The sequence below is a fragment of the Apium graveolens genome, chromosome 4 (assembly GCF_009905375.1).
Source record: "Apium graveolens cultivar Ventura chromosome 4, ASM990537v1, whole genome shotgun sequence".
Lineage (NCBI taxonomy): Eukaryota > Viridiplantae > Streptophyta > Magnoliopsida > Apiales > Apiaceae > Apium > Apium graveolens.
This window is the reverse complement of record NC_133650.1, coordinates 92644379-92663892: the sequence shown is the minus strand read 5'-3', so window position 1 is coordinate 92663892 and position 19514 is coordinate 92644379. Positions and strand designations below refer to the sequence as shown.

At 37.7% G+C, this 19514-nt stretch overlaps 1 non-coding gene across 1 annotated transcript; it reads left to right on the top strand.

Moving 5' to 3' along the window:
• The first annotated feature begins 18369 nt into the window (after nucleotides 1-18369).
• Nucleotides 18370-18476, top strand: LOC141722696 (small nucleolar RNA R71). Its single transcript, XR_012575701.1, has one exon. It is a non-coding gene; the product is annotated as a small nucleolar RNA R71 (small nucleolar RNA).
• The last annotated feature ends 1038 nt before the right edge of the window (nucleotides 18477-19514 follow it).

Below are 19514 nucleotides of genomic sequence, written 5' to 3'. Positions count from 1 at the left end.
TTGAGACGTAGTTAGATGTTACCTCTTCATTTGTAGAGGAGACTTCCCTAGATATAGTTTCTTCTCCGAGAGCCATCAAGCATATATTCACCACTTCTTCACTAGCTTCCGAAGCTTCTTCATCTTTACTCAAATCCCAACCATTTTCAGCCACGAGACTTTGCCCCTTTGAAAGTTTAGGACATTCTCTTTTATAGTGACTGGGTTGTTTACACTCAAAACACACATCTTGTGTTTCCTCCGGAGATGCCTCTTTTGGTTTTGGAGGAGTGTAAACCGGATGAGTAGTAGAGACATTGGCATTACTATAGGTATTCATATTTTGATTGTCTTTCCCTTTGTTGTAGCTCGTTGACGGAAAATTATTCTTATAGTTGGAAGAATAATTTTGGTATTAATTAGGTCTTCCGTTAGAGTTAAAAACTCTTTATTTATTATTTGATTTTAGGAAGCCTTTTCCGTATCTTTGAGCTTTACTTTGGAGCACACGACGGAGTTGTTTCGTGAGAAGAGCAATTTCACTCTCATTGAGATTTTGAAGTTCCTCGTTTAACTCCTCGTCATTTTCATCTTCATCTATTAATATGGCCTTTAGTGCCATATTTTTCTTTTTGTCCTCCACTTTTGGAGCAACCTTTTCCGGAATATTATCTTCTTCGTAAGCACGAAGATTTTCGAAGAGGTTATCAATCTTATACTCATTTAGATTGTGCATCTCTTTTATAGTAGTAACTTTGACCTTCCAACTTGGAGGTAGAGATTTAAGCACTCTTTTATTCTTTTCATTTTGAGTATAGTTCTTTCCAAGTTGAGATAATTCATCGATTATACGAGTAAATCTTGTTTCCATATCGATGATATTTTCTCCTTCTTGGAGTTTAAAGTTCTCAAAATCTTGGATCAATGTTTCCATCCGAGAATCTTTTATATCAGTTGTTCCTTCATAGGTTACCACTAATTTGTTCCACATCTCTTGTGCCGACTTGCAATTATTTACTCTTTTGGATTCTTTTTCCGCAAGTGCACTTGTGAGAACCATTTCCTCCTTGGCGGCTATATTCATTGTGGCTTCTTCCTCGAGATTGTATTCACTAACCTTCTTTTCGATGAGGATGTCATCGACAATTTTGGTAGGTATGCGAACACCGTCTTCGATAGCCATCCAAACTTTGACTCCTTGAGATCTTTCATAAATGCGAAATCTAGTTTTCCATGTTGCAAAGTTGGTGCCATCGAACAGAGGATGTCGTGAGCTTGACAATCCTTCAACACAACCAATGGGATTAATATATATCATTTGGACCACTTTTTGTTGTGCCTGTAAATATGCAAATCACTTAACAAACACGTTAAAAAGCACTACTATGATATCAATTGTTAGGTCCCGTATGAGGGCTATGTTAAGCTAGAAGGAGGGGGGGTTGAATAGCTTAATTACCAATTTAAAATTTATTATGGCATTTTAAAATAATTTTATCCCTTTTTTTAAAACTTTGCCGAGTGGTTATACAGTTTATATATGCGGAAAATAAAGTGCAAGGAAGGAAAATACCACACGGCGATTTTATCCTGGTTCACGATGGCGCAACCTCTAATATATCCGCTCAGCCCTACTCCAGTCCTCGGGAGGGATTTTCCCTTAATATAAACTCGCTCCTTTAGTAGGCGGAGAAGCCTTTACACCGTTACAAATATTTATCTTGGTGCGTAACACAAGGGTCACCACCTCAAAATAAATGCAATTCCTACACAACTTATCTTAGACAATAACTCCCCGCTATCTCTTCAAAGTTGATGTAGATCCCTTGTGTGGACTTGGCTTCCTTAGCTTTCACCGATCTCGGATCTTAGTATCCGGTCTTGGGTCTTTTCCTCTTCTTAACGGTGCAAATACGACTAACTCCCCGCTAGTGCGTATGAGACTTGGGTCTTAGAACGAAGATCACCTCACGTCACCTCACCTCACTGCGAAACTAATAAGACAATCCACAAAACACAAAGTATAGAGAAAATATACGTTGAACTAGTATATTACGGTACTAGCCGAAAAGATAGTATAATATTCAAATAAGAATATTAATACTCTATATGTATACTTGACTTGAGATATAAAATGTTATATCAAGTATACTTTTGATTACGCCGTCTCTATGGATTATATGTTAATCGGAGTAATATAAGAAATCCTTTATATGTAAAATCAATATGGATTATGACTTCTTTGATCTTCAAGCTCAATACGTATACTTAACTCAGAATATATATTTATGTGTCAAGTATACTTATGATTACTCCGTCTTTGTAAAATATATATTTATCGGATTAATAAAAAGTCTTGTATATATGTATAAGGCACTATGGATTATGAATTCTTTTGTATTCTTCTTCTTTCGATTATGTATTTATGGATCGAAGAATACTTTGGTTACAATCTCGTAATTGTACCTATCCTTTTAAGCTCTTAGGCTTATGGATTTAGTATACTTATGATTTGACGATTATGTGGTCAAAGTATACTTTTAACTTCAAGCAACTTTATAGGTTCTATGATTCTTAGCCAAGGTCCAAATAATAGAACTGCAAGTAATTGGCTTTGAATTTATGCTTTTGAAGTTTAGGTGGATGATTACGAAGTTTACTATTGATCGACTTATAATTCCCCGGAACACTGAAGATGCTAGAAGGGGTTATAAGTGATACCTTTCATAATGATACTATATACACGAACTATGCGTTGACCAAGATCAAGATAAATGAAATGCAAAGTGATTGGTCAACTCGTGTGATTAAATCCACCTTTGTAGCTTAGACAGATGATTACGAAGTTTATATATATCAAATAAAAACCCCACGGAACACTAAGGTGCTAGAAGGGGATTATACGATATCTTTTGTAATTGGACTATATACACGAACTATGCGTTGACCAAGATCCAAAAATAGAAGTGCGAGTAATTGGCCAACTAGTGTGATTTAATCCGTCTCTTATATTTGACAAAATTACGAAGATCACTATTGATCGATTTATAATCTCTCGGAACACTAGAGATGTTAGAGAGATTATAAAACGATACCTTTCGTAATTATACTATATTCACGAAATATGTTGGTCAAGGTCGAGATAAATAAAATGCAAGTAATTGATCAACTCGCGATGTTAAATATGAAATCTAACTCGTGAGGAGTTATTTAGAGATTTATGAAATCTCACTTGTGAGGAGTTATTTAGAGATTTAAGTACTTGTATATTATAGATCTATTTCGTTTAGAGCTTCGGTTTGAAGATCAAGTACTTATTCGAATTTCGAGTTTGAATCTTTATTCTCTTTTCTTAGAGAGCCTTCTTTATAGGAGATCTTGTATTAGAGCTTGAGATGAAGTAGAGAAATTAAGTACAAAGCTCAAAATAAAGAAAACCAAAGAAGAAGCTAAAAACTCACCACTTTTGGAAAACGGTCGGAAAAGTTCGCCGGAAAAATTCGTCGGAGGTTCGGTTGGATTTTGGCACTATGGAGGAACTTGGGCAGCCCTTCGGGAGGCCGGAAAGTGGTGGTGGATGAGCTCACTTGGTGGGAACAAGCTTGGTTGGGTGAAGCTAAGCTTGGATATCAAAAACCTTAAGTATATGTGTATATATTTAAGAGAGGTAAGGTTTTTGAGAAGAAGTGTGTGTATAGAATTTGAAAGAGATGAAGAGAGGCACTTCTTGAAAAATTGCCAGCAAGTATTTGGATCTTTAGCTTAGTTAAAATGGGTTGGGGTGGGGGTTTATTTATAGAGGAAGTTGAGTGGAATGAATGGTTGAGATTTGAGAAGGAATGGATGGTGGATGGAGTGTATCACATAGATTGATGACATGGCAAGTAGGTTTTGTTTCTTTGCAAGTGGGAAGGAAGCACAAGCTAGTATCCATTCAAATCTCAGCTAATATATATATATATATATATTAAATATATATTTTCCTTTTCTATTAATCATTCTTTAATTACTTTAATTAAGGATTAAGCACCATTAATTATGACCACCCCAAAAACTCTTAAATAAATATCATAAAAAATATGATAATTACCTAAATATTATAAACTGATGTCCTGCAAAGTGTGGTCAACTGTGGGACCAACTGCCTCGAAATTCGTGCCCGGACAAAATTTCTCGAAACGCTACAAAATTTTTATCATTCATATAAAATACCATTTAAGTGATCCATACCAAATTTTAAGTCATTCTAGTATGTGGAAGTATTTATTTAGATTTAAAGCGGTTCTGTCAGCCTTTACTTCCGACTAAAAATACTATTGGTCTTGTAACGAAAGAGATGAATATTTTGACCAAAGTTTTGACTTGTATAAATACTTAAAATATATTTCCTAATATATAAAATGTATTTGAGTGATGGGAAATATTTTTGAGTATTTTTGAATAATTTTCTCCGAAAAATATTAATTTTATGAAACTGGAGAAAATTACTTTACGACCACACAGATGGGTGTAAAAATGGATATTAATACTTCAATCATGAATAATAATAAAATTTGAATAAAAACTCTTTTTAAGGATGTAAAATATTTTTTATTTAGCACGAGATCTCTAAAGAATATTTCTGATATATTACTTATTCGAGTTTGTTGCCTTATTGATGTTGCAACTGTGATCTAAAATATATCATAACTTGATATTTCATATTTGATCAAATTGCCTTAAAGATATATTCCATAAAATATAATTTTGATGTTTTTAGAATAATGAAATATCTCTTTTATAAATAGTCTTGAAAATAATTTAGCTGGTTTGACTATTTGACTTTGATCTGGATCAATTAAAATCATGTCCTAATGGAGAGGATCTAAGTGTACTTAAATTTTATGTTTAATTGTACAAATACCAAAATAAATAATATATCGAAGATATCCTTTCAGTTTGATATCAACTTTTCTTCTTTATTCCTCAGGACTTGAGCTATTGTAGCTTTAACTTGCTTCATATCTTCATCTTGACTTCCAATCTGGTAGATTGCAGTCCTAAGTGCTGATATCACTACAAGAAAAATGTTAATAGACATCACATATTAGACATCGGTCACTGATGCCACTGATGTCTAAAGGATAATAGACATCACCCCGCATTTATTCGATGTCTTTTTATTCTTAAGACATCATTTATTTGAAAACCGATGTCTTAATTTCACTTTTTAAAAAATGAACGCGCGACCTCCCAAATTCATTTCCCCCTTTAACCAAATTTTGACTCCCTCCCTACCCATTTTTCTATTCCCCCTTTACATTCAGATGCATTAAATTAAAACAAACACACTCATATCATCTCTCTCGATTCCCTCTCTCTCACAGCTCTCTCTCTCTCTCTCTCTCTCTCTCTCTCTCGCTCTCTCTCTCTCTCAAATCTCACAATTAGAAACCCTAAATATGGTCCTCTACTCACCCAATTACTCAACTATGTTCTCTGGGCTTTTACCTCTCAAGTACTCATCCCAATTTGGCCATTTTAAACTCCAATTTGATAAGTGGATAAGGTCGGTTGGTTGGCTCGATTGGTTATTTTGAACCCAAATTCAGTGAGTAACTATAGTAGATTAACATTTATAAGCATATTTAAATTTTGGATTTTTTAATCAAAACCCTAATTTTTAAATTGGGGTTCTACTTTTAATGTATTGTATTTATTATAAGTATCATATTTTGAATAAGAATTAATTTTTCAAGAACTTTAAATGCTTGTTGCTACCATTTCTCTTGTGGAATACTTTTTTATATTTTCACCCTATATCTTGCATTTTTTACTCTGCAATACCTTGTTATTCGATTGTACTTATTTTCGTTTATCATGATCTCTTGATGTACATGCCCAGATGATGTTCAACACTCATTTTATATGCTTCTCGTGTGTGGATGGTGAATCTCTCATTCTCTCCCCTTCTCTCTGAATCACACATCACCACAGACATGAAATTTTTTGAATATCTCCACAAACAATATAGTGCTTACTGCCTACAAGTTCCTTATTTATGCAGTTATCCAACTTATTATATGATGATCTGTAGGACAACTTTACGAGCTTGATGGTAGGAGGGCCATACCAATTTCTCATGGTGCATCCTCTCCTAGCAGTTTATTACGGGTTATTAATCACCTGTATCAATGTATAGCTGATTCTTTTTTAAACTTAGAGGTTCCGTTTATTTCCCATGAAAATGTCATTTCCTAGAAAACATCTTCCGCATTTTTTAGCTTTCAGAAAGATGTGAATTATTAAGTGTCAGTATGTAAATCATAGATGTATCTAACATTTATCAAAGGCGTATTGGCAGTATGGGTGATGTAAACAACTCAAAGTTAAAGATTCTTTTTTTTTTATCTTTCACAATCTTGGGGCACAACATCAAATTTGTGGCACTACAACAAAAGCTAAGCATAGATGTTTGGTAGCTACTAGAATTATATATGTTAAATCAGTTATGCAGTGAAATTCTTCAGTCTGTGTGTTGACATATTAATCTAAAATAGATTTCGGTTTTGTTTTATAAGTATGTAGGGCTGCTTTAAATATTGCACAAGCTCTTGAGTATTGTACAATGAAGGGACCTGCTCTGTACCATGATCTTAATGCTTACAGGATAGTCTTTCATGACGTAATTAAACTGTTAGGATTATTTTGGTCATTTTAAACCTTTTATACCTTGGTGCTTCTATTTTACTAACTTAATGTTACTGTATTTCATCATTTCAAAGGATTGTAATCCAAGACTCTCCTGCTTTGGGTTGATGAAGAATAGTAGAGATGGAAAGAGTTACAGAACTAACCTAGCATTTACCCCACTCGAATATCTGATGACTGGTATTTATTCTCTGTAAAATTTAATATTATCCTTGTAAATATTGTTTGGAATTGTCCAGTTCTTGCTTACAATATCTAGCAGAATTTTTGTGTTGACTGAATTTTGTTTTGTTCCCTCCATCCCCTAGTTACGGTATTATAAAAAGCACTCAGTTGTTAACCTATACAAATTATATAAATAAACAGTATTAATAACTCTCAGACTAACCAATATAACACACAAATAATTATTGAAAGTTTTACATTATAAGGCATATTATAGACACTGGCATATTGATCATACTTGAGCGTACTTGAGCACTTTCTACAGATATGAAGTATCTAGATTGCATGAGATGATTAACCTTTACAAGTATTAAGTTTACAACTACAGAGTACACACACAGTTTATTTATTTTTTGACACCAGAGTACACATAATAATTCTTCTAAAAACATGATTGATACTTAATACACCTTTTACTGTAATTTATAAGATTTGGATTTAAATTATTTGACATACTTGTAAATAAACTTGTCTTACTAGTAATCTGTAGAAAAATTAAATTTTAAAAAAATCAAGCTTTACAAAGAAAAAGTTTTAAATTTCATATTTTGCTGTGAACATAGAGGAAGTTAAAAATACATGGAAGTTCATTTTGTTAGTTTGGCCCAGGTAATGACCTTGGCACTTAAAATTAGTTTCCTGTACCCATTTTCATTTCATTTTGTTATGGACCTATTAAGATACTTTGATAAGAAATATTTGAAGGAATTACCATGTTGAGTGTTTCCTGGCAGAATTGAATGGAGGCATTATTTTGTATGTAAAACTTCAAAAATTCGTAGCAATCTTGCTGGTTGTGAAATAATTGGCTAGTGCACATAATGTATTCATAATGTGGTTCTTGGGACCAGCTTTGTTCTTCTGCAATGCTGTAGAATGTAAAATTTAAAACTAACATGTACTCTAGTTATTTCATATTCGTATTTAAGTGATTATGATATTCCGTTTTAAGTTTTAACTGCCACTTAATGCTTGGATATTGTGTCATTGTAGTGTTGAAGACATGTATTTCTTAAATCAGGTAAAGATTTATTTTTGTATGTCTTTGATGTGGTTTTACCTAATACCAAGTTTTGGGGTTTTCATTTATAGACGTTGGCCAAAGTTTAAGTTGGGATACACCAAATGTAGAGATGCTGGTTGATTTTTTGAATAATTATCAGAGCTGAGATCCTTCCTACACAAGGCAGAGGACGTCGCATACCAAACTACTATATATGTTTCGTCCCCAACGATATACCAGCTTAAACAGTTGGATTCTTAGTTTTCTTACAACTTGTATCATATATTCCGTGCTAGAGTGTATTGATGATGATAGATGTATTATTTGAATGACAATTAGTTGATTGTATTTTATATATGGTGCAATGGACAGATATTTTGTGACTGCAAGGTTTTTAATTTTGTTTATACATCAATTTTCTTGTAACAAAACTGATGTCTAATAATTCAATATACATCACTTTTATTGTGGAAATGCTTATGTGAAAAAATTAAATATACATCACTTTTGTTGTTAAAAAGCGATGTCTAAACATACAATAGACATTAGTTTATTTGTGTTGAAATTAATGTCTAAAAATTGATAGACATCACAGTTTCTGAAAGAAATCGATGTCTAATAGGCTGAAAGACATCGGTGTATGGCCGATGTCTAGAATAGACATCACCGACATCAACATCGGTTGTAAAATAACATAGACATCGGTCAAAAACCGATATCTATGGACATTTTTCTTGTAGTGTATGTGATTTCTTTCTAAACCATCACCAAGTCTGATCACCCTTGGATGAGAAGAGTCTTCATTGTAGAACAGACATTTCTCTTTCAGAATCACTTCAAGTTTAGCAGAATCCTTCTTCATTGGAATTTCACTTCCATCATCTTCAACTATATTAGGAATTAATTCTGTAACACTTGAACCCGAAATTCTTGCTTTATCACTTATGATCTTCATTATGAAATTTGACCATCTCCTGGTAATCTGAGACTTTATTTCTAAAAGATAATGAAAGAATTGAAGTTATTTCAGAGATTTGTTCAGCACATCTGATTCTGACATTTGATATGTTCTTCCATCTGAAAGGAATATGTCCTAAGTCCAATCATGTATTAGGATTTAGGAATAACTTCCTGTGTAATCTGTTTTGATTTCATTGATATTAATAAAAGACTTGTTTTGTTTTTATTACGGGCTCTATCTATTTAAGTGTTTAAATAAGATATACCATAGTTTAGAGTAAAGCTTTTTATGGATTATGATGAGATCATAATAGTGAGACCTAAAAGATGATAACTCTAAACTTAAATAGTTCCTGATCATAGGATTACTAACTGGTAATTAATAATCCGCAAAGATCGGTACATACTATGCTTGCTTCATTATAAAGGATGTCTGTTCTCATAGACATTTGTGTGGTGACACTATAGCTAGTATGTAGGTGTTTATTATAGAATAAGTTCACTGAACATGACTGTTAGGGCGAAAACACGCACTAATATTCACGCAAGTATACGCGTTCGCAAGTAATATAGAATACTTTCTAGTTCGTTCCCTCAGAGACTCAGACTAAGTTATTGTCTAATTAAACTCACTCACCAATGTATGATTACTTCTCAATGTTAAGATAACACTTAAAATTGTTGATTAAATATTAACTATAATTAACTACTTAATTAACCACTTAACTAACACTTCAAATTATCAATAATAAAACACTCATGAGATCACAACTTCATTATTACTTCCTTCTATAGCCATTGTTATTACCTTTAGCATGTGACAGTGATGATATTAATCGAATAACACGAAACTGATAAAAGCCAACTTTCATTGTACTAATACCATTCTACCAAGCATCCATAATTAAGATAGAAGTTGAATAGTCATCAATTATGTTGAGTTCCTATATGTCTACAGAAATTGACAACACAACGATTTAAGCACAAGTTATTCCGTTTGATTATATAGGGCAAATAAAACTGTTAGAGTTACCCACTAATCATGCACAACGTACATGAACCTATGCTAGCATGGCAAGTTCTAAATCTCAAGATCCACCGTCGCTTCACAAGAGATTAACACCCTATCTTATATGTTCGCGACGCACATAAGACGAATACGCGCAACCAATACTAGATATCATGCAATCATCACACACAAAAGCATTAAACAATTAACTAAAGAATTCCATAATAAATCCGTTGTAACCCCATGATCACGATTAGCCCATAATAGAACTCATCGCCATCATGGGTTCATATGAAATCATGATAAACAAACACAAGAAAATAATAACTAAACTAATTATATTAAAACAGAGTACGTCACAAGAGTAAATAAGTCAAAGCAAGAAAACTAGCATCCAACATTACAACGAAACAAGAATCACAAGAATATATGCTTCCTCTTCGTTGCGGTGTGCTAAATCGGTCTTCTTCCTTATCACCTTCGCTTCTTGCGTAAAACACAATCTAAAACATAATCTCCTTAATACTCTCTATGAAAACGTCTCAAATCTACCTATATAATAGTCCCATAAAACTCAGATTACATAGAAGTTGGAAGCCAAACAGAAGTAGAAGTCTGAAATAATTCAGCTTTTTCCCCGACCTTGCGCGGCCGCTCAGCATTTCTGCGCGGGCGCGCAGGCTGCTGCGCGGCCGCTCAGCATTGCTGCGCGGGCGCGCAGGACCCTACTGGAAAAATTCCAAGCTTGCTCCGTTTCTTCGCCGTAATCTGCCCATTCCTTTCCTCTCGCAATGGTGAACACATGCCAAGGCTTATTCTTGACGATTCCTCCCCCGAAATGCAACTAATACCCTGAAATGCATAAACACTAGAAAAACGCATTAAATACACAAAATACTTGATTTCAAGACACCAATTTAAGCCATTTTAAGACGTTCTAAGTGGTATAAAATGCCACTTATCACACCCCCAAACTTAAATCGATGCTTGTCCTCAAGCGTCACAGACTCAAAACAAATAAAAATATGCATGAATGCAATCTATATGAAAATGCAACGATCCCCCTTACTACAATTAACCAACCAAATTGTCACATCTCAACGAATACAGTTAGACATCTAAAGATCAATAAACTCATACAACCGGACAAACAGCCAGAAACGTGGTGTGTGCGAATGCTTAACAGATATGCTTCGGAACTAGACCAATTACTATGACTAGACTATCCTCAAGGCAATCCTACGATTATACAAAGAATAAAAATTCTAGGCACAAAGTGATATACAACACTACAAGAACTCTGGAGCTTACTACGGAATTGTGCTTTTTATTTACAACTCAAATGCTTATTTGACCGTGCAATGAGTGAGGTCCACAAAAGACTTATACAATGGTATCCATGTAACGAGCGTTAGGTTAGCGGATCCCAGACTCTAAAAGCCTTAGGTCACTAGGCACAAAGTCCCCTAAGAACTTAATAACTCGAATACCAAAGAGCCCACTCTTGATCAATTATGCAATTTTTTTTTTTTTAACTTCTGAGCAAGTGCGTTTCGCTCCATCTTACTCAACCCTAGACTACTCGCAACATAAGCGAGCCGGCTACTAGCCATTTGACGCCTAGCCACAACTAGCAACAACTTCCATATTTTTTTTTTCTCCAAATTTTTTTTTCTTTTTCATGTTTTTATCACTAAGAACCTATAATCGAATTCTAAGCATAATAAATAGATTGACCTTGAAAACAACCAAATCATAACAACAATCTAGCCCTTACGCATTCTTTAAGACTCAGTGGACTTACAATTGTTTCTAGCATGCATATCAACCTACACAACTTAATATCACTTTAATGCTATCACTACACTCGCATCAATATCACAATTTAGTCGATAAATCATTGCAAAAGGGATCATAGTAAATGCATGAGCTATATGACATTCATAAAAAAAAACTATATGGCATAAATTATGCAACTATATGAACTAACTATCATGAATATGCAACTAAATGACACACACACAATATTCCTTTAACTACCACCCCCAAACTAAAAATCTTCACTGTCCTCAGTGAAAGTAGTAGAAAGGAACACAGGGTATACCTACTCGGAGTCATCATCATCCTCACCCTCAGCGGGTGGAGTATCAGGCGGCGGGTATGCAGAGTCCTCACCAAAAACTGGCCACTGGATATCAGCTCCAAGGCCTCGAAAAGCAGTCCCTAACGCAAGGGTGAGCTCCTGAGCAAACCTACTCTGCGTCTCATACATGGCATCCATCCGCCGTGAAAGCCTCCTATACTGGGCATCACCCATCCCATCACCCTCCTGAGCTCTCGACGAACCAGCCTCACCACGCCCTGGCCTGGCCATAGTAGCACCTCGTGCTGGACGCCCTCCTGGAAGACGATAACCCAGCCCATGCTCCTCAGGCTCACCACCGGTCCACTCCTGCATCCCATTCAGAGTGCCAGAATCTATCGGAGCTGCTGGCAACTGCAACTGCTCATGAGCCGGCCAGTTCACTCCCACTGCTCGGCATAGCTTCGTAACCGTGGATGCATAAGGGATGTTCATATGCTTTGCTCCCCTCAAAAACTTCAGAATTCCTTGGTAGATAAACTCACCAAGGTCCACATAGTATTCCTCATTCAGAATTCCCCACAACAGCTGTGCTCTCTTAACTGTGACCTCGTGTGCATGTGAAGAAGGCAAAATATTAGCACATATAAATGCATTCCATGCACGGGCATACCTGTTCATGGCGATCTCCGGAAAGTAACGATACTCATTATTGGTTGGACTGCGGTTCTAAACTGTGCCCGGTCGACAGAGAGTCGCATAAATCAAATCCAAGTCAAAATCCTCAGCAGTCTTTTCATTCCAGTTCTCCTCCTCGGGCTTTCTCTCTCGCTGTCCAATCACACGGCGAATCGCCGCAGGATGATAATCAACCGTCAGCCCACGGACTACAGAAAACCCATTCTTTTCAGCCTTCGCGTTCACGTAGAACTCGCGAACAACGCTCATCGGTACTGCTTCGGGTGACTCACAAAAAGCTATCCACCCCTTCTCTGCAATCATGGGAAATAACTCACCATCCCTCCCTGATGGTAAAAACCCCCTCTCCTTCAGAATCGGCTTCCCCAACAGCCTAGTGTACTCCTCCTCCGCAGCTCTGTCAGTTAACCGAGGCCTTGCAGCAGTGCCCCTCGAAGAATCAACAGTAGGAACTGTGCTGCTGCTGTCAATAGTGCGTGCTCTCTTGGGTGCCATTGATTCGTGAATAGAAGTGTGTAAGAACTGATTTTTGATATTTGTGAGAGGGTTTAAGTGTAGGAAGTTTTGTGGGAGATATGTAGGATAGGTGTATGTATATATAGGGTATGGATTAGATTAGGGTTTGGGAATTAAGGGTTAAAATGATGGGGTAGTGGGAATAATTCGTGGGTTTATGGGCTAAAACTATTTTTTGTGTTTTTGTTTTTGTTTTTTTTTCTCTGAACTGCAAAAAATTTTCTGGAACTCGACCCCTGCGCGGCCGCTCAGCATTTCTGCGCGGGCGCGCAGCAAGCTGCGCGGCCGCTCAGCATAGCTGCGCGGGCGCGCAGAGGGTCTCTGGAATTTTTTTTTCAGCCCCTGTTTTCTGATTTTTTTGTGTTTTTGGATAGGTTATTAACTTCTAAGGGTTCCTGTAACAACAATTCATGGGTTGCCTCCCACGCAGCGCTTCTTTTTCGTCATTAGCTTGACGTTCCGTACCTTTCTCAAGTAGTCAACAAAATGGCACTAACCACCTCTCGGTTTGCCATGTCCCCGTAGTAGTGCTTCAACCGCTGACCGTTAACCTTGAATGCTTGGTCCGAATCATTCTCAAAAATTTCCACCGCTCCATGTGGAAACACAATTTTGACAATAAAAGGTCCAGACCACCTTGATTTCAACTTCCCAGGAAAAAGTCGGAGCCGAGAGTTGAATAAAAGAACTTGTTGCCCTGGCACAAATAACTTAGGATGTAGCTTCCTATCGTGCCACCTCTTCACCTTTTCCTTATACATTTTGTTATTCTCGTACGCTTGAAGTCGAAATTCATCAAGTTCATTAAGCTGAAGCATTCTTTTCTTACCGGCTGCATCTAAATCCAGGTTCAATTTCTTCAATGCCCAGTAGGCCTTATGCTCAAGCTCCGCTGGTAGATGACATCCCTTACCGTACACCAACTGAAACGGTGACATCCCTAGTGGAGTTTTGTATGCTGTTCTGTAAGCCCAAACAGCTTCATCGAGCTTTAAAGACCAATCCTTCCTTGACGGACAAACAACCTTCTCTAGAATGCGCTTTATCTCTCTGTTAGACACTTCCGCTTGACCATTTGTTTGCGGATGATAGGCAGTAGCTACTCGATGATTCACATTATAACGCTGCATCATAGAAGTGAACTTACGGTTGCAAAAGTGCGATCCTTCATCACTTATGATTACCCGAGGCGTTCCAAACCTTGTGAAAATTTGCTTATGAAGAAAATTTAGTACTACCTTTGCATCATTTGTCGGTAAAGCTTTAACTTCGACCCATTTTGAGACATAATCGACTGCCAGCAAGATGTACTGATTATTACAAGACGAGATAAAAGGCCCCATGAAATCGATTCCCCACACATCAAAGACCTCGACTTCAAGCATCACATTTAATGGCATCTCATTCTTCCTTGACAAATTTCCCACTCTTTGGCAACGATCACACCTTAAAACAAACTGATGAGCATCCTTGAACAAAGTAGGCCAGAAAAAACCTGCTTGCAGAATACGAGCTGTCGTCTTCTCACCTCTATAGTGTCCACCATAAACCGTGGAATGGCAGTCTCGTAATATCCCCTCCGTCTCACAGAACGGGATACATCTCCTGATGATCTGGTCAGCTCCCTGTCTAAACAAATATGGTTCATCCCACATATACCACTTCACCTCATGTAAAAACTTCTTCTTTTGCGCGGATGTCAAATTAAGAGGCATTACATTGCTGACAAGATAGTTTACAATATCTGCAAACCATGGTTCTTCCTCCTGAATTGCAAACAACTGCTCATCCGGAAAAGATTCATTGATTAACGTCCTATCTTGTGAAGTAGAATCGGGATTTTCCAACCTAGAGAGATGGTCAGCTACTTGATTCTCGGTACCTTTTCTATCTTTGATCTCTAACTCAAATTCCTGAAGTAAAAGCACCCAACGAATGAGTCTCGGCTTCGAATCCTTCTTAGAAACCAGATAGCGAATAGCTGCATGATCAGTGAATACTGTTACTTTCGTACCAAGCAGATAAGATCGAAATTTCTCAAAGCCAAAGACTATAGCCAAAAGCTCCTTCTCAGTAGTGGTGTAGTTCAATTGGGCACCATTTAAAGTCTTACTCGCATAGTAGACCACATGGAAGAGATTTTTCTTGCGTTGTCCCAGAACTGCACCTACCGCATAATCACTCGCATCACACATCATCTCAAACGGTTCTGTCCAATCTGGTGCTGTAATAACTGGTGCAGTGATCAAACTCTTCTTGAGAGTCTCGAATGCTGCCAAACATTCATCACCAAATTTGAAAGGCACATCTTTCTCAAGCAAATTGCACAATTGCTTAGATATCTTTGAAAAGTCCTTGATAAATCGCCGATAAAAACCCGCATGACCAAGAAAACTACGGATTCCTTTCACAGAATTGGGTGGGGGAAGATTTTCAATGACTCCCACCTTGGCCTTGTCCACCTCCAGACCCTTGCTAGAGACCTTATGCCCAAGGATAATGCCTTCACGTACCATAAAATGACATTTTTCCCAATTAAGCACCAAATTAGTTTCCACGCATCTTTTGAGTACGGCGCGCAGATTATTCAAACATTCATCATATGAGTGTCCAAAGACGGAGAAGTCATCCATGAACACTTCGACGTTATTTCCAATCATGTCAGAGAATATAGCCATCATACATCTCTGAAAGGTGGCCGGGGCGCCACATAACCCAAATGAAACTCTACGAAAAGCAAATGTGCCAAATGGACAAGTGAAGGTAGTCTTTTCCTGATCCTCTGGTGTAATACAAATCTGATTATACCTGGAATAACCATCCAGAAGACAAAAATACTCATGTCCCGCCAATCTGTCAAGCATTTGATCAATAAATGGAAGAGGAAAGTGATCCTTCCTTGTGGCTTTGTTCAATTTCCTATAATCCATGCATACTCTCCATCCTGTAACTGTTCGAGTAGGGATGCGCTCATTCTTTTCATTTGCGACCACAGTGATACCTCCTTTCTTAGGAACACATTGTACGGGGCTCACCCACGAGCTGTCAGAAATAGGATAAATGATGCCTGCATCTAGCCATTTCAGAATTTCTTTCTTCACCACCTCCTTCATGATGGGATTCAGTCTTCGTTGCTGTTCCACAGTTGGCTTACTACCTTCCTCTAGCAGAATTTTATGCATACAATATGAAGGACTTATCCCCTTGATGTCTGCTATGGTCCATCCTATAGCCGATTTGAATTCTCTCAAAATCCTTAAGAGCTTGTCTTCCTCACTACCTGAAAGGTCAGCTAAAATAATAACAGGTAACGTAGATGAATCACCTAAAAAATCATACCTCAAGTGTTCAGGTAGTGGTTTGAGCTCCAAGGTAGGTGCTTCCTCTATTGATGGTTTGAGCTTCCCTTCAGCATTCTTAAGGTCAGAAGTACCAAGAGATTCAAATGGTATGTCCAACTTTCGCTTCCAGGGAGAAGCGTTCAGATATTTTAATTGCTCGTTGCTATCTTCATCATCACTGTCAAATTCCCCCACTAAGGCATTTTCCAATGCATCAGACATTAGCATGTGCTCGAGTTCCGAAGTAATCGCGGAATCAATCACATCCACTTTTAAGCACTCCTCATCTTCTGTAGGGAATTTCATTGCCTTGAATACGTTGAAGGTCACATCCTGATCTTGGACCCGCATAGTAAGTTCCCCTTTTTGCACATCTATCAAGGTACGGCCAGTAGCCAAGAAAGGCCTCCCCAAGATTATGGGAATCTTCTTATCTTCCTCAAAATCCAGAATAACAAAATCTGCTGGAAAGAAGAGCTTATCCACCTTGACGAGCACATCCTCAACTATGCCCCTTGGGTAAGTAATGGAACGGTCCGCCAATTGTAGCGACATGTATGTGGGTTTTGGATCAGGCAGATCCAGCTTTTTAAAGATCGACAAGGGCATCAGATTAATGCTTGCTCCCAAATCACAAAGGCACTTGTCAAAAGTTAGATTGCCAATGGTACAAGGAATGGTGAAGCTTCCTGGATCTTTCAGTTTTGGTGGTAACTTTTGTTGCAGAACCGCGCTGCATTCTTCCGTGAGAGCAACGGTTTCAAGGTCATCCAGTTTCACCTTCCTTGAAAGAATAGTCTTCATAAACTTCGCATAACTAGGCATTTGTTCCAGAGCCTCAGCGAAAGGTATATTGATGTGAAGTTTCTTGAACACCTCCAGAAACTTCCCGAACTGTCTATCCAGCTTTTGTTGCTGTAATCTCTTAGGAAAAGGTGGTGGAGGATAGAGCTGTTTCTCCCCTGTATTAGCCTCAGGCAGAGTATGTTCAACAGTAGTCTTCTTTGGTTCCGCCACTTTCTCCTTTTGCTTAGATTCTTCATCTCTAACTTCAGCTTCGACTTCTTTTGCCTTTTCAGCATCAGCTACTTTTCCAGACCTTAAGGTAATAGCCTTGACTTGCTCTTTAGCTTCCTTCCTGCCTGGTACTTCCGTGTCACTGGGAAGAGTGCCAGGTTGACGATTGAGCACTGCATTGGCTAATTGACCGATTTGATTTTCCAAGGTCTTGATAGAAACCGCCTGACTCTTGCACAACAGCTTAAGTTCCTCAAAATCAGCACTAGTAGGTGTAGCTGCACTTCCCTGTTGAGGATATGATTGCCTTGTAGCATACTGTTGTGGTTGCTGGAATCCAGGTGGGTTAAACTGTTTACTCACCCCTTGCTGATATGGTGGCTGAATAGCATTCTGATTATTACCCCAGCTGAAATTTGGATGATTTCTGTTATTAGGATGATAGGTCGCTGGCACAGGCTGCTGTTGTCGCTGATAATTATTCACATACTGAACAGATTCGTTGACAAGAGAACACTGATCCGTAGCATGAGAACCTGCACAAAGCTCACAAACCATAGCTATTTGATTAACTCCATACGTAGCCAGAGAATCAACCTTCATTGATAGCGCTTGGAGCTGGGCTGCAATAGCGGTGGCTGCATCAACTTCCAGAATACCTGCGACCTTGCCTGACGTCATCCTCTGAGTTGGGTTTTGATGCTCATTTACAGCCATTGTCTCTATAAGATTATACGCCTCAGTATAGCTTTTAGCCCATAAGGCTCCTCCAGCTGCTGCATCGAGCATGGGCCGAGATTGGGCCCCCAAACCATTATAAAAACCAGTGATTACCATCCAATCCGGCATTCCATGATGTGGACATTTTCTCAATATTTCCTTGTAGCGTTCCCAAGCCTCGCACATAGATTATGTAGGTTGCTGCGCAAACTGAGTAAGAGCACTCCTCATAGCAGCAGTCTTTGCCATTGGATAAAACTTCACCAGAAACTTTTGCGCAAGATCTTGCCACGTAGTGATGGACCCAGCTGGTTCAGAATGTAACCAGTCTTTAGCCTTATCCCTCAGTGAGAATGGGAAAAGCCTCAACTTGATAGCCTCATCAGTCACGCCATTATACTTAAAAGTGCTGCAGATCTCGATAAAATTTCTTATGTGCATGTTGGGGTCTTCAGTTGCCGCTCCTCCAAAAGAAACAGAATTCTGCACCATCTGAATAGTGCCCGGCTTGATTTCAAAGGTGTTAGCTTGAATAGCCGGATGAAGGATGCTTGACTGAATATCATCAATTTTAGGCCGAGAAAAATCCATAAGAGCTGGATCAGCTTGAACAATACGATCTCCCATGTTTACTGGTTCTTTCTGCTCAGCGCCTGAATCCGAATCCTCAAAATCTAACTTCTCCGGAATATCAAGAACTGCGTTTGTCTCCTCAGTTGTATCTAAAGTCCTCTTGCGAGCACGAGAACGAGTTTGCATAAACGCTTGCTAAAGTACCTGAAACACAACCGAAAAGAGTAAGTAACTACTACGTCCTAATCACTGAGTCCTAATGACCAATGATGGTAAGTACATAAACTAAACAAATACGCCGAGTCCCCGGCAGCGGCGCCAAAAACTTATTAGGGCGAAAACACGCACTAATATTCACGCAAGTATACGCGTTCGCAAGTAATATAGAATACTTTCTAGTTCGTTCCCTCAGAGACTCAGACTAAGTTATTGTCTAATTAAACTCACTCACCAATGTATGATTACTTCTCAATGTTAAGATAACACTTAAAATTGTTGATTAAATATTAACTATAATTAACTACTTAATTAACCACTTAACTAACACTTCAAATTATCAATAATAAAACACTCATGAGATCACAACTTCATTATTACTTCCTTCTATAGCCATTGTTATTACCTTTAGCATGTGACAGTGATGATATTAATCGAATAACACGAAACTGATAAAAGCCAACTTTCATTGTACTAATACCA